The following is a 13380-nucleotide window of genomic DNA, read 5'->3' on the forward strand; positions in this document are numbered from 1 at the left end:
TGCTTTTTAATGGCTTGTCTCTTTACTCCCGATTATCACACATGCATCTTTCATGGAGCTCTTTATTGTTGGCAAATGCAGGGTGTACTTCACATCATGGGCCTTATTAATACTGGCCGGCTGCCCATATAGGAGCCATTCCATCGGTGTAAACATTTGTGAGCAGGTTGTTATTCACTTATAATTCTAAATAGCATGGAAAGCCTTTGGGATGCATTTACACGTTCAGGTTTTTGAGTACTGTTTTTGAAGTCTAAACAAAGAGTAGGCTGTAAAACGAGGAGTAGCCCTTGTTCTTTATACTTTATTTCCCAGATGATCAACCTGAGGCACCTAACAGGTGGTGGCAATAACTAAATGACACTTGTAGCCAGTTGTAATGGATTAAAGTTGACTCAACCTCTGTCCTGTGTCCTTGTGTGTACCACATTGAGCATGGAGAAACTGTCTTAGGACTTGAGAAGCAAAATTGTGAGGAGGCATGAGCAATCTCAAGGCTACAAGTCCATCTCCAAAGACCTGAATGTTCCTGTGTCTACCGTGCGCAGTGTCATCAAGAAGTTTAAAGCCCATGGCACTGTGGCTAACCTCCCTAGATGTGGACGGAAAAGAAAAATTGATGAGAGATTTCAATGCAAGATTGTGCGGATGCTGGATAAAGAACCTCGACTAACATCCAAACAAGTTCAAGCTGCCCTGCAGTCCGAGGGGACAACAGTGTCACCCCGTACTATCCGTCAGTGTCTGAATGAGAAGGGACTGTATGGTAGGAGACCCAGGAAGACCCCACTTCTTACCCAGAGACATAAAAAAGCCAGGCTGGAGTTTGCCAAAACTTACCTGAGAAAGCCAAAAACGTTTTGGAAGAATGTTCTCTGGTCAGATGAGACAAAAGTAGGAAAAGGCATCAATATAGAGTTTACAGGGAAAGAAAGAGGCCTTCAAAGAAAAGAACACGGTCCCTACAGTCAGACATGGCGGAGGTCCCTGATGTTTTGGGGTTGCTTTGCTGCCTCTGGCACTGGACTGCTTGACCGTGTGCATGGCATTATGAAGTCTGAAGATGACCAACAAATTTTGCAGTATAATGTACAGCCCAGTGTGAGAAAGTTGGGTCTCCCTCAGAGGTCATGGGTCTTCCAGCAGGACAATGACCCAAAACACACTTCAGGTCAGCACTAGAAAATGGTTTGAGAGAAAGCGCTGGAGACTTCTAAAGTGGCAGCAATGAGTCCAGCCCTGAATCCCATAGAACACCTGTAGGGGAGGAGAGATCTCTTGATGGCAGTTTGGAGAAGGCACCCTTCACATCTCAGGGGGGACCTGGAGCAGTTTGCCAAAGAAGAATGGTCTAAAATTCCAGCAGAGCCTTGTAAGAAACTCATTGATGGTTACCGGAAGCGGTTGTGCGCAGTTATTTGGTCTAAAGGTTGTGCTACCAAGTATTAGGCTGAGGGGGGCAATACTTCTGTCCGGACCATTTTTGGAGTTTTGTGTAAAATGATCAATGATTTGACTTTTTTTTCATTCTCTTTTGTGTTTTTTCATGGCAAGCAAAATAAATGAAGATATTAATACCAAAGAGTTTGTGCTTGCAATCATATTCTGGAAGAACACGAGTATTATCTGAGAGAATTGCAGGGGGGCCAATACTTTTGGCCAACACTGTAGAACTGGAAAAGCTTCCAAGATACACACTCAACAGAGACATGCGTCACCTATATACTCCCATATTAGCAAATAAATTCTGCAAAGTATTCGGTATTCATTGATAACATAGTATTAAGTAGCAAAGTCGACTACATGACGCCATAGATTTATCTTTTCATTATTCTGAAAATTGACCAGGAGTCCAAAAAGATGCTCTTTTGACCTCCAATGGACTAAAGGCACCCCATATACACGCTTAAGCTATCGTCACACGTAGGAATTTGTTACGGATTTTGGAACAGTATCCATCACCAAATCCGTGGCAGATTCTGCCCCAAGTCTGCTTCCTATTGTTTTCAGTGAGAGGCAGAGATCTCAGCAGGACGCGGACAAAAAATCAACGTCTTGTTCAATCTTGCTGCACATTCCACAGCTCAAGGCTCCTTGCCAATTAGGCCCATACATCTGGGCCTAATCAGCAGAGGAAAGCCGCAATGCCGTTACGCCAATACACATTGTGGAAATCACACCACTGAATAAGGTGGTGGAAAATGAAGTGGTGAACATACCCTGAGGGTCAGTTCACATGGAGGAAAATGGTGCTTAATTTGGTGTGGAATCCACGTCAGATTCAGCGCTGAAAAAAAAAGCCTACCACTTTCTGCCTACCACGTAGGAATAGCCTTAAGAGAGGCTATTCGTCTCTTACCTTTAGATGTTTTCTCCTCGCCGCCGTTCGGTATATAATCTGGTTTTCGTAGGTATGCAAATGAGTTCTCTCGCAGCACTGGGGATGGTCCTCAGCGCTCAAACAGCACCGGGGGTGTCCCCAATGCTGCGAGAGAACTCTCCAGCGTCACCTCCATCTTCTTCAGGAACGGCATCTTCTTCAGGAACGGGTTTTCTTTGCGTCTTCTTCCGGCGGTGGCTTCAAACTTCTAGGCCTTGGGCAGCCGACTGCGCATGCCTGCCGGCCACAAGTGAATGGTCGCTTACAATACTGTGTAAGCGGCCATTTTGAAGCAAGTTTGAAGCCACTGCCGGAAGAAGACACAGGGAGAGACCGTTCCTGAAGAAGATGGAAGCAGCGCTGGAGAGTTCTCTCGCAGCATTGGGGACGCCCCCATTGCTGTTTGAGTGCTTGAGCCCGCCTTCCAGTGCTGCACACAGACAAGCTGAACCAGCATCCTCTGTCCCTGGGCCACGGTTCTGTAGGAGCTACAGTTATCAATGATCTTGCAGCAATTTGCTCCTCTCTGGGGCAGAGATATATCATGGATTTCCTGGGCCTGCATCATGTACCAGGTCCCAAGGCTATAATGTAATGTTTATAGCCCAGATCTGATTTTGTAAAGAAGTAGCAGATCCACTGGTTGAAGGATCCCTTCATTGCTTACATGCAGTAGCTTCTGGAGGTCCCATGCGCCACTCAAATCTCTCACCAACTTTAACAAGTGTAGACCACTAAGATGATATTTTACATGTTCCTGTAAATACAAGCACGTCTGCTATGTCCCGATTTCAACTCAGATTTGCATCCAGAGGACGCAGATCTGAGTTGAACACATATGCGGCTGAAGGAAGGAGCTGACCTGTGTCAGCTCCTCGCTTCGCCGCTGCGCGCCTCTCTCGCTGACACATGCGGCTGAAGGAAGGAGCTGACACAGGTCAGCTCCTCGCTTCGCCGCTGCCGCCGGCTCCTGGCTTGTAGACGCGCAGTGTCAACTCCTTCCTTCAGCCGCATATGTGTCAGCGAGAGAGGCGCGCAGAGAGCAGCGAGGGAGCGGAGGAGAAGGTAAGTTTAATGTGGAGGTGGAACGTGAATCTGGGGGCAGAGATGGAGAGGACAGCATGACACTGGGGGCAGAGATGTGGGGACATGAATCTGGGGGCAGAGATGGAGAGGACATGAATATGGGGCACATGAATATGGGGGCAGAGATGGGGACATGAATCTGGGGGCAGAGATGGAGGGGGGACATGAATCTGGGGGCAGAGATGGAGGGACATGAATCTGGGGGCAGAGATGGGGGGGACATGAAACTGGGGGCAGAGATGGAGGGGACATGAAACTGGGGGCAGAGATGTGGAGACATGAATCTGGGGGCAGAGATGGAAGGGGGACATGAAACTGGGGGCAGATGAAGGGTGTATATGAAACTGGGGGAGAGATAGAGGGGGGACATATAATTTACGGGTGACTGTAGGAGGATTATACTGTGTGCGGGCACATGAAAAATTAACGAGTGGGCGGAGTCAACACAAAAGTGGGTGGGGCTAAATTTGACGCAGCGCGCTACGCGCACCGCACATTTTGTCCCTCTTTCAGTTCTTTAAAAGTTGGGAGGTATTCATTAGCATGAAACCTGGAAGGTCATAGCATCCATTTCATCAGACTGTGCTAACATAATTACACACTAAAATGGATGACACGGACAAACATGTGTTAACTCATGTATTGCTTATACACGTATTCATAGTTTGTAAACGCCCAAAGTTTGTACTTTGACCAATGATAATTCATATTTCTATATGATGTAGTTTGTTATGCCTAAATTAGCATACAGCCATTATTTCTCTATAAAAGCTAAGTAATATGTAATAAACTTTGGAACATCCTGATCATGATACTTGTGTGTCTGACTGTGTGTTCTCCGAGCAATTGCTGTGACGTCACCAATAAACATATATTGATTAATTAGGACTACGGCAACATATCCAGGGCTGATTGCCCCTAACAGGTGCCAGAAGCAAATCCACATAGATGATCACTCTAGGGGCTGATACCCGGCCCTCTGCCAATCGTATATTTATGGCTAGTGCTGTGGATAAGTATTAATAAAATAATAATAATAATAATAATAATAATAATATTCCCCTGATCCTGATATTTAGTTCCAGCTTCCCAGTACATCTTATGGAATATTAAGTAGTACCAATCCAAAGTACAATTTGTACCGCAAAAATGAAGCCCTCATATGGCACAGTGAATGGAAAAATATAAAAGTTTTGGCTTTAGGAAGACGAGGAGCCAAAAATGAAAATCAAACAATGCCTATGGTGGGAAGGGGTTAATATTAATCTTTATCGCCATTAGACCGCGGAGAAAATCTAAGCTTGTAAACTCAGCCATAGCCCAGCCAGCGTGACAGTGCGGCACATTATATTACACTTTTCTCTTCTTTTTTTTTTCCTGAAAACTATTTTAATTTGGTACAGAATTATATTTTAATAAGAATTGATTTCTCCTTCTGCCTTTTCACGACTTATTTAATTGACTCCGAATATTAGCAGCTCCTTTGTGTACTTTTATATTAAATTATCAGCTGACATTTTGATAGCATTTCCCCTTTTCAGATATATTAAGCGAATTTATACGGCTGGAATAACAAACGATTATAGCGAAAAAGTTTTATTCAGACGTACTGTAGATAACATTGTATATATCTACATGACTGTCTGTATCTTATAGCAGTAGCACATAGATAGTAGTAGAGCTTTGTAGCTAGATGCAGATAGTTCAGAATGGGAAAGGTGTATGATTTTTTTTCGATCTCACACAAAGATAACACACATAGAGATTTTACAGTACATATAATGCACACAGTGATGTCACAATACCAAAATAATATACACACATACAGAGATACCAACATAATATACACAGATACAGAGATGTTATACAGTGACCTCACAGTTCAGGAATAAAGCACATAGTGATATGATAGTACAGGAATATTCAGGAATAATGCACAGGGTGATGTCACAGTACAGGGATAATACACACAGTGATGTCACAGTACAGAGATAATACACACAGTGATGTCACAGTACAGGATAATACACACAGTGATGTCACAGTACAGGATAATACACACAGTGATGTCACAGTACAGAGATAATACACACAGTGATGTCACAGTACAGGATAATACACACAGTGATGTCACAGTACAGGATAATACACACAGTGATGTCACAGTACAGAGATAATACACACAGTGATGTCACAGTACAGGATAATACACACAGTGATGTCACAGTACAGGGATAATACACACAGTGATGTCACAGTACAGAGATAATACACACAGTGATGTCACAGTACAGGGATAATACACACAGTGATGTCACAGTACAGAGATAATACACACAGTGATGTCACAGTACAGGATAATACACACAGTGATGTCACAGTACAGAGATAATACACACAGTGATGTCACAGTACAGGGATAATACACACAGTGATGTCACAGTACAGGGATAATACACACAGTGATGTCATAATACAGGGATAATACACACAGTGATGTCACAGTACAGGGATAATACACACAGTGATTTCACAGTATAGGGATAATACACACAGTGATGCCACAGTACAGGGATAATATACACAGTGATGTCACAGTACAGAGATAATACACACAGTGATGTCACAGTACAGGATAATACACACAGTGATGTCACAGTACAGGGATAATACACACAGTGATGCCACAGTACAGGAATAATACACACAGTGATGTCACAGTACAGGGATAATACACACAGTGATGTCACAGTACAGGGATAATACACACAGTGATACCACAGTACAGGATAATACACACAGTGATGTCACAGTACAGGGATAATACACACAGTGATGTCACAGTACAGGGATAATACACACAGTGATACCACAGTACAGGATAATACACACAGTGATGTCACAGTACAGGGATAATACACACAGTGATGTCACAGTGCAGGGATAATACACACAGTGATACCACAGTACAGGATAATACACACAGTGATGTCACAGTACAGGGATAATACACACAGTGATGTCACAGTACAGAGATAATACACACCGTGATGTCACAGTACAGAGATAATACAGACAGTGATGTCACAATACAGGGATAATACACACAGTGATGTCACAGTACAGGGATAATACACACAGTGATGTCACAGTACAGGGATAATACACACAGTGTACATATAGTATCTTTGCCATACTCCCCTTCCCCACCACACACATGCACGCTCAGCTAAGGGAAGGGAAAGGGGAGAAAGTTGTGAAAACCTTGATACATGATGCAATCTTGATATGCGAGCACAGTCTCATCGACTTTAGTAAAGGAACCTATTGATGGTTATAGCCCTGGAAACATGGAAATTAATGTTACTGACAAGCTGTCTGTGCCCTGGAATGGACTGAATAATGAAGGATAACTGCAGGAGCAGGAGAAGAAGACAACATTCACCTAAGGAGATAAATGAGCTCATTAAAGGAAATCTCTCGTTACATTCACGGCGCCATTTCTTCTATCAAGTGCCAAACTGATCCCAAGATTTACATCAGAAACGAATCCCTAAACAATAGAGGTAAAATTCTGAAATTGTGATCATTATGATAGAATTAAAAAGTATTTACTACTGGAGACATATCAGACTCCTAAATTGTGGAATTGTAAATTCTTTTCTTCTAGATTTCTTTTCTTCTGATTTTTGTAGCCTGTTTCCCATCCGGTTTGTCACATTATATCAAACAAAATCTGACACAACTCATACATGGTGTGATATACGGGGGATTCAGAAGCTCTGGTTTCTTTCCCAAAAGCAGTCTTTATTGCAGCAGACAAGCTTACAGGTACAGGTAGTGCTGCTCAGCAGCTCAGCATGTCAAAACAAACAAATGAAAATAAAGACCAAAAGAGTACGTAGACATGGGTGGCACTACTCACACAGAGGTATACATCTGCACGGGAGACAAAAAAACGCTAAATGTGGTGGTGCTCTGAGTCCAGAACAGAGTAGCATATGAAAAAATAAATAGAAGAATTTGCTTGGCACTCACCAACAGTAGCGTAAAAAGTTGAAACTTTATTGAAGAATGTCAAAAACAAAGTTTAAAAGCGGGAGGAGGCACGCTCAGCAACCGGGCGACAGATGTTTCGTATACAAGATATACTTTTTCAAGCTCGTACAAAATAAAGACCCACGCCTCTCCGGCAGCTTACTAAACGAGTTATTCCCTCACTAACCAGGGCGTCAGCCTACTGCTGACCTCCTAACAAACAAGGTTCATAAGTAAACAAGGGGTACACATACCCGGCCCTTTAACAGCGTCCTTTTTGGCACAGCTTTCCCAGACTGGTTGAGTGTGTGTTTCAGTCTCTCTCCTCTCTCTCACTAACCAGCACACCTGTGCTACTTACAGAGAAAAAATAAATAGAAGAATTTGCTTGGCACTCACCAACAGTAGCGTAAAAAGTTGAAACTTTATTGAAGAATGTCCATACAAAGTTTAAAAGCGGGAGGAGGCACGCTCAGCAACCGGGCCCGGTTGCTGAGCGTGCCTCCTCCCGCTTTTAAACTTTGTATGGACATTCTTCAATAAAGTTTCAACTTTTTACGCTACTGTTGGTGAGTGCCAAGAAAATTCTTCTATTTATTTTTTCATATGCTACTCTGTTCTGGACTTAGAGCACCACCACATTTAGCGTTTTTTTGTCTCCCGTGCAGATGTATACCTCTGTGTGAGTAGTGCCACCCATGTCTACGTACTCTTTTGGATTTCTGTGCTACTTACAGAGCCCTGCTGGTCGGCTCCCAAGCCTGGAGTGGATGGCCCTGCAGGACTGACCCGAACTTTACTCCAGTCCAAGACCTACAAGCTAAACGCCTGTGCATACTGCAATGGTCTTGGGGAAAAATAGCGGTTCTCCCACAGTATACCCCTCTACTCTATACAATGGATATGAATAAAATGATCAGTCATGACATCAAAAAAACCTGTCAAAACCAAAATCCCTCCTTGGATAAGGACCCATGTAGCGGGCCACGGCCAAAAAAAATTCTGCAGGAAAAACCATGTCAGAAATACATTGCGGTTTTTCATGCAGCACTTTTCACAGAAAGCCTTCAGAGGAAAACTGCTTCAGTTGTACCTATATAGGAACCGCCAGCATTACTGTAGGTATAATTGACATGCTGCGATTTCCAAAAATGCAAGAGTTTTGAAAATCACAGCATTTCCACTGCGCGCGTTTTTCTACAGTGGCGGATGGGATTCACTAGACTGTAAAATGCCATGATTTACGTCATGTGAGACCACGGCCTAAAACAGCACTCACTTGTCAAGACCTCTGAAGCTGGCAACAGGAGGTTAGCAACCTATAGGTCGGGGCCCACAGATCAAAAATGCGGCAGAAACGGCGCAGGAAAAATCGCAGTGTTTTACAGTAATTGCAAAGTGGATGGGATTCATGCGAACACACTGCGATTTCCAAATTTGGAAATCGCAGCATGTCAGTTATATCTACGGAAACGTTGGCGGCTTTCCTGTAGATATATCTGTAACAGAAAGTCCGGGGAGGAAAACTCAGTGAACTTTCTGTTTAAAGTGCTGCGGGAAGAACCGTGATGCGTTCCCGTTGCAGTTTTTCCCACAGTGCTTCAGCACTGCGGATCATCCCGTGGGGCCTTGGCCATATGGTGTGAGGTGTGGTTTCCATGGATGGAATATGCATCAATTAGCCTTGGGAACCAATGACCCTGTCAAAGATTCCCCAGATGTATCTATGACCCTCTACTATTAGATATTAACTAGTACATACCAAGAACACCCCACAAGACATACTAATTTTGAGATGTTCTCAAAGACTCTTCTGGCTATTGGACCTTGTCATATTCCTACTCTTTCCCATTTTTCTTGCCTTCAGCATATCGACTTCAAAAACAAACTGTTCTCTTGCTGCTTAGAATATCCTTCCCCTTGACTGCAGCCATTGTCACAAGATGATCAATCTCATTCACTTTACCTGCCAGTAGTTTTAAGAGGTCCAACTAGTTTTTATTGATAACCTTAGGATAGATCATCAATAAGAGATCAGCGATGGTCCAACACCCGGGATCCCCGCCAATAAGCTGTTTCACAGGGTTGTGACACTCAAGTTGTAAAGTACAAGTTTTGCTGTAGCATAGAGTCCATGTATAGAAAGGTCATGGAGGAACGTTTATGTGTAGCATGGGTAAAAAATATGCAAATCTATTCTCCAGGATGTAATTAGGAGAACAGTGCACTCTGTATGCTGCCCTCTAGAGGGCAGCCTCCTTAACATCATGCATGACTCAGTTAATAAGCCTACTATCATGATGTGGATTTAATTGCCAATTTAGTATTTCTATTCCAAAAGGAACAGATTCCAAGCTATGGACAGCGCTGTTTCGGTCTTTTGGACCTCCTCAGCATAGTGCAGGGATACTGATTTGGCAGCGTGAGAGACTATAGACCAGGGTCAGGGGATAATCGTACACATTAGGGAGAGTGTGTGCCTACACTATGTGTAGCATGTCACTGATCTAATGATGTGATGATGTGATGATGTCATATTAGCTAAGTTACAGCTATGTTCATTTAAGAAACAATCCACAAGCTATGGCATTAGCATGCTTATGTTTGACCATACAAAGAATAAGGTACAATAAAAATACGATCAACCCTTTCCTGACATCCGTTGTAATTATATGTCGGATGTCAGGTATTTAAATACGGCGGCCATCCAAGAATTGAGCGCCCACCATAGCCATCGGATCTCTGCTGTATTATACAGCGATTGCGGGCAATAAAACCCCTAGCACCTCAGTCACCGCCATTTTACTGGGATCATATATTGTGTGGGAAGCCAAGAATTCCTCTTCATTTTTCGCCATGTGAACGTGCCCTAAGAGGCTCCAGGCAACTTAATTATTTTTGGGTATGTAGATGTTCCTAAAATCTATTCCAGTGAAGAACTGGTGTAGATATCTTATATAAGCAATGCCAGTTCTGGTGTGAGCTGTAGTAAAGCTGATGGACTGAGACATTTCCTCCCCAGGCCTGCCCAGCGTCTCACCCACTGTATAAAAAACTGGCAACCAGTGCACAGGAGCTGAGATGTGCCATCTTGTACTCAAAATATGCCCAGATAAGGTGTATTTTTGGCCTCTTTCTAGATGCAGCCCAGATAGTAAATCTGGACTGTCTTTATTTTAAGGGTATTTCCAGTATATAGGAGCTAACATTAGTTTGGACACAATAGATCGAGCATCTGATCTGCAATATTTTTTGGGTGGCATTGTACATTTTAGGCAAAAGTACTTTGTTCTCGGATTGTATAAAGAAGTATTCCCAAAGTATATATTTATATCAAACATGTAGCGCCCACCTTGGGAGAGAAAATGAAGGTCCCACTACCCCGTTTGCTGATTCACTATGTTGGGGATCAGCTTTCTTATAACTCCTATAGTCTTGGATAAAGAGGGCAATAGAAATTCTGCCTGTGTACATAGACGTTCTGTGAATATACCAAAAATGACAATGATGGGAATTCTTCTTTAATGAAACCTGTTTCTGTTTTTACAGAGGGAGATTTGTGGGTCGCATTATAGTATTGAAATATCACTTTAGGTTTAGCCCTAATATGTTCCTCTACTTTACTTGTGCCATCCCTCTGTGTTCTTGCTGGAACTTAAGTTTCTCAAAATCAGGATATGAATGGTCAACTCAACAAAAACCTAGTATGTAAACCAAGTTTGTCAATGGAATAAGTTATTTAATACATGTAAATAGTATAATTTTATTACACTGATATACAGGATGTGACTTTTCTATCTAGAACAGGGGTCTCAAACTCGAGGCCCACGGGCCATCTGCGGCCCTCGGGACAATAGTTTGCGGCCCCTGGCGGACGCCGGGTGTGTAACCCCTTCCCGACATCCGCTGTAATAGTACGGCGCATGCCGGGTGGTGTGTAACTATGGCAACTGCCCGGGACCCGGGCGGCCGCCATAGCCACCGGGTGTCTACTGCTTTAAGCAAAGGCCGGAAGCGCCATTTTCCCGGCAGTGCATGGGTGCCGCCATTTTGCTGGTGATCGCCGGCGCCTGGAGCAAGCTCCAGGGCTGAGGTCACGTTGCCATGACAGCTGGGAGCCTTGTTAAAGGCTCCCGACTTGTCTGCAGTGATTTGCTTTTGCAGGCTGCTCTATGCAGCCTGCAAAAGAAATAATGATTTTTTGCAATGCATTGTAATGCATTAGCATTATAATGCATTGCATTAGTGATCAGACCCCCTTGGGTTCAGCACCCCTAGGGGGTCTAATAAATGCAAAAAATTTTTTTTAAAAAAAAAGTAAAAAAAAAATACAATTTTTAAAAAGTATTAAAAATTCAAATCACCCCCCTTTCCCTAGAACACATATAAAAGTAGTTAAATACGAGAAAGCCGAAAAAGCCTGCGCTATAAATCTATAAAAATATTTTTCCTGTACGGTAAACGCCATAGTGGGGGAAAAAAGTCAAAAGAGCCAAACCGCCATTTTTTCACTCTTTTGTGTCTGATAAAAATTGTAATAAAAAATAATCAAAGCAAAAGCAATTTCCCAAAATGGTAGAATTAAAATGTACACCCAGCCCCGCAAAAAAAGACACCCTATACATCCCCGTACATGGAAGTATAAAAAGTTACGGGTGTCAGAATATGACTTTTAGAGAAAAAAAAATTGGGAAAAACCTTATGCCCAGCCTAACCCAGACTCTACCTCTAGTGGCCCCCGGAGTAAATTGAGTTTGAGACCCCTGATCTAGAACTACATGTATAATTCTGACCTGTAAGTAGCACGACCTGCCTTGTGTTGGATGATGTCCTTTACAGCTCCACCTTCTTATGGTGTCACATTATACAATTTACCATATTAAATCATTATTACGTATATGTATAGTGCCATCCAATAGATACCGAAGGCTATGCTCACATGTGTGTCAGAGTACCTGTTGGAGATTCTGTTGCAAAGTTCGTGTGAAATCGTTGGACATAAAAATCTTGTCCATTTTAAAACAATGGACACCCATTGGACCCCATTATAGTAAATAGGGTCTGCTGGGTTCTGTGTGTAACCTCCATCACCTGTCTTTCTGACAAGAGCTGACGCTTATGTGAATCTGACATAACGCTGATATACAATTTAACTATACAGTGCAAACACCACCACTATACACTTCACAAGTAATATAATGCCCAGGTAGTGCCATAACATAGGATGCCACACAAAGTAAATACCACCAAAACAAGCACTGAAATAATAACACACAGCAAGCAAATCCCCAGGCAGTTCCTGCCAAAGAGCAACGCATTGTTGGAGCAGAGATGAAACGCAAAGCTCGGTTAGGTGACATGAAGATAAGCAAATGTAAAATACATGAGAAAACAATGTGAATAATGTAAAACCGGTACAAAATTTTCTACAAAACTGTAAACTGTAATGTTATGTTTTAGAAAAGTGAATAAATGTTTACAAATTTAGGAAAACCTTGTCACCCCTTCTGCTGTAGTAAATTCTTTAAATCCCTATGAAATAACAATTTTGTATCATCTTTTATTAGGATGCAATTATTTACTAAACACAGGTGTCTGTGGAATGTCATATTTAGTATGTATAATCTATTAAAAATCTATTATGTTACAGGCAGAGACCTGGAGATAGGTCTCAGACATATGTGTGGTCCAGTGAGGGTCTTTGTAGGCCTCAGCCCCAGGTTTGGGTTCTGGGCTCGTTACTGGACCATAAAAGGCTACAGAGTCTGCAGTTCGGGGCAGTTCCTGGGATTGAGGGTTGGCGCCAGGGTCTGTCCTGACATACTAAGAGTCTGGTGAGACCATACTGTGCTGTTTTGCTTGTTTGTGTAGTGGTA

The sequence above is a fragment of the Leptodactylus fuscus genome, chromosome 6 (assembly GCF_031893055.1).
Source record: "Leptodactylus fuscus isolate aLepFus1 chromosome 6, aLepFus1.hap2, whole genome shotgun sequence".
NCBI classification, from domain to species: Eukaryota; Metazoa; Chordata; class Amphibia; order Anura; family Leptodactylidae; genus Leptodactylus; species Leptodactylus fuscus.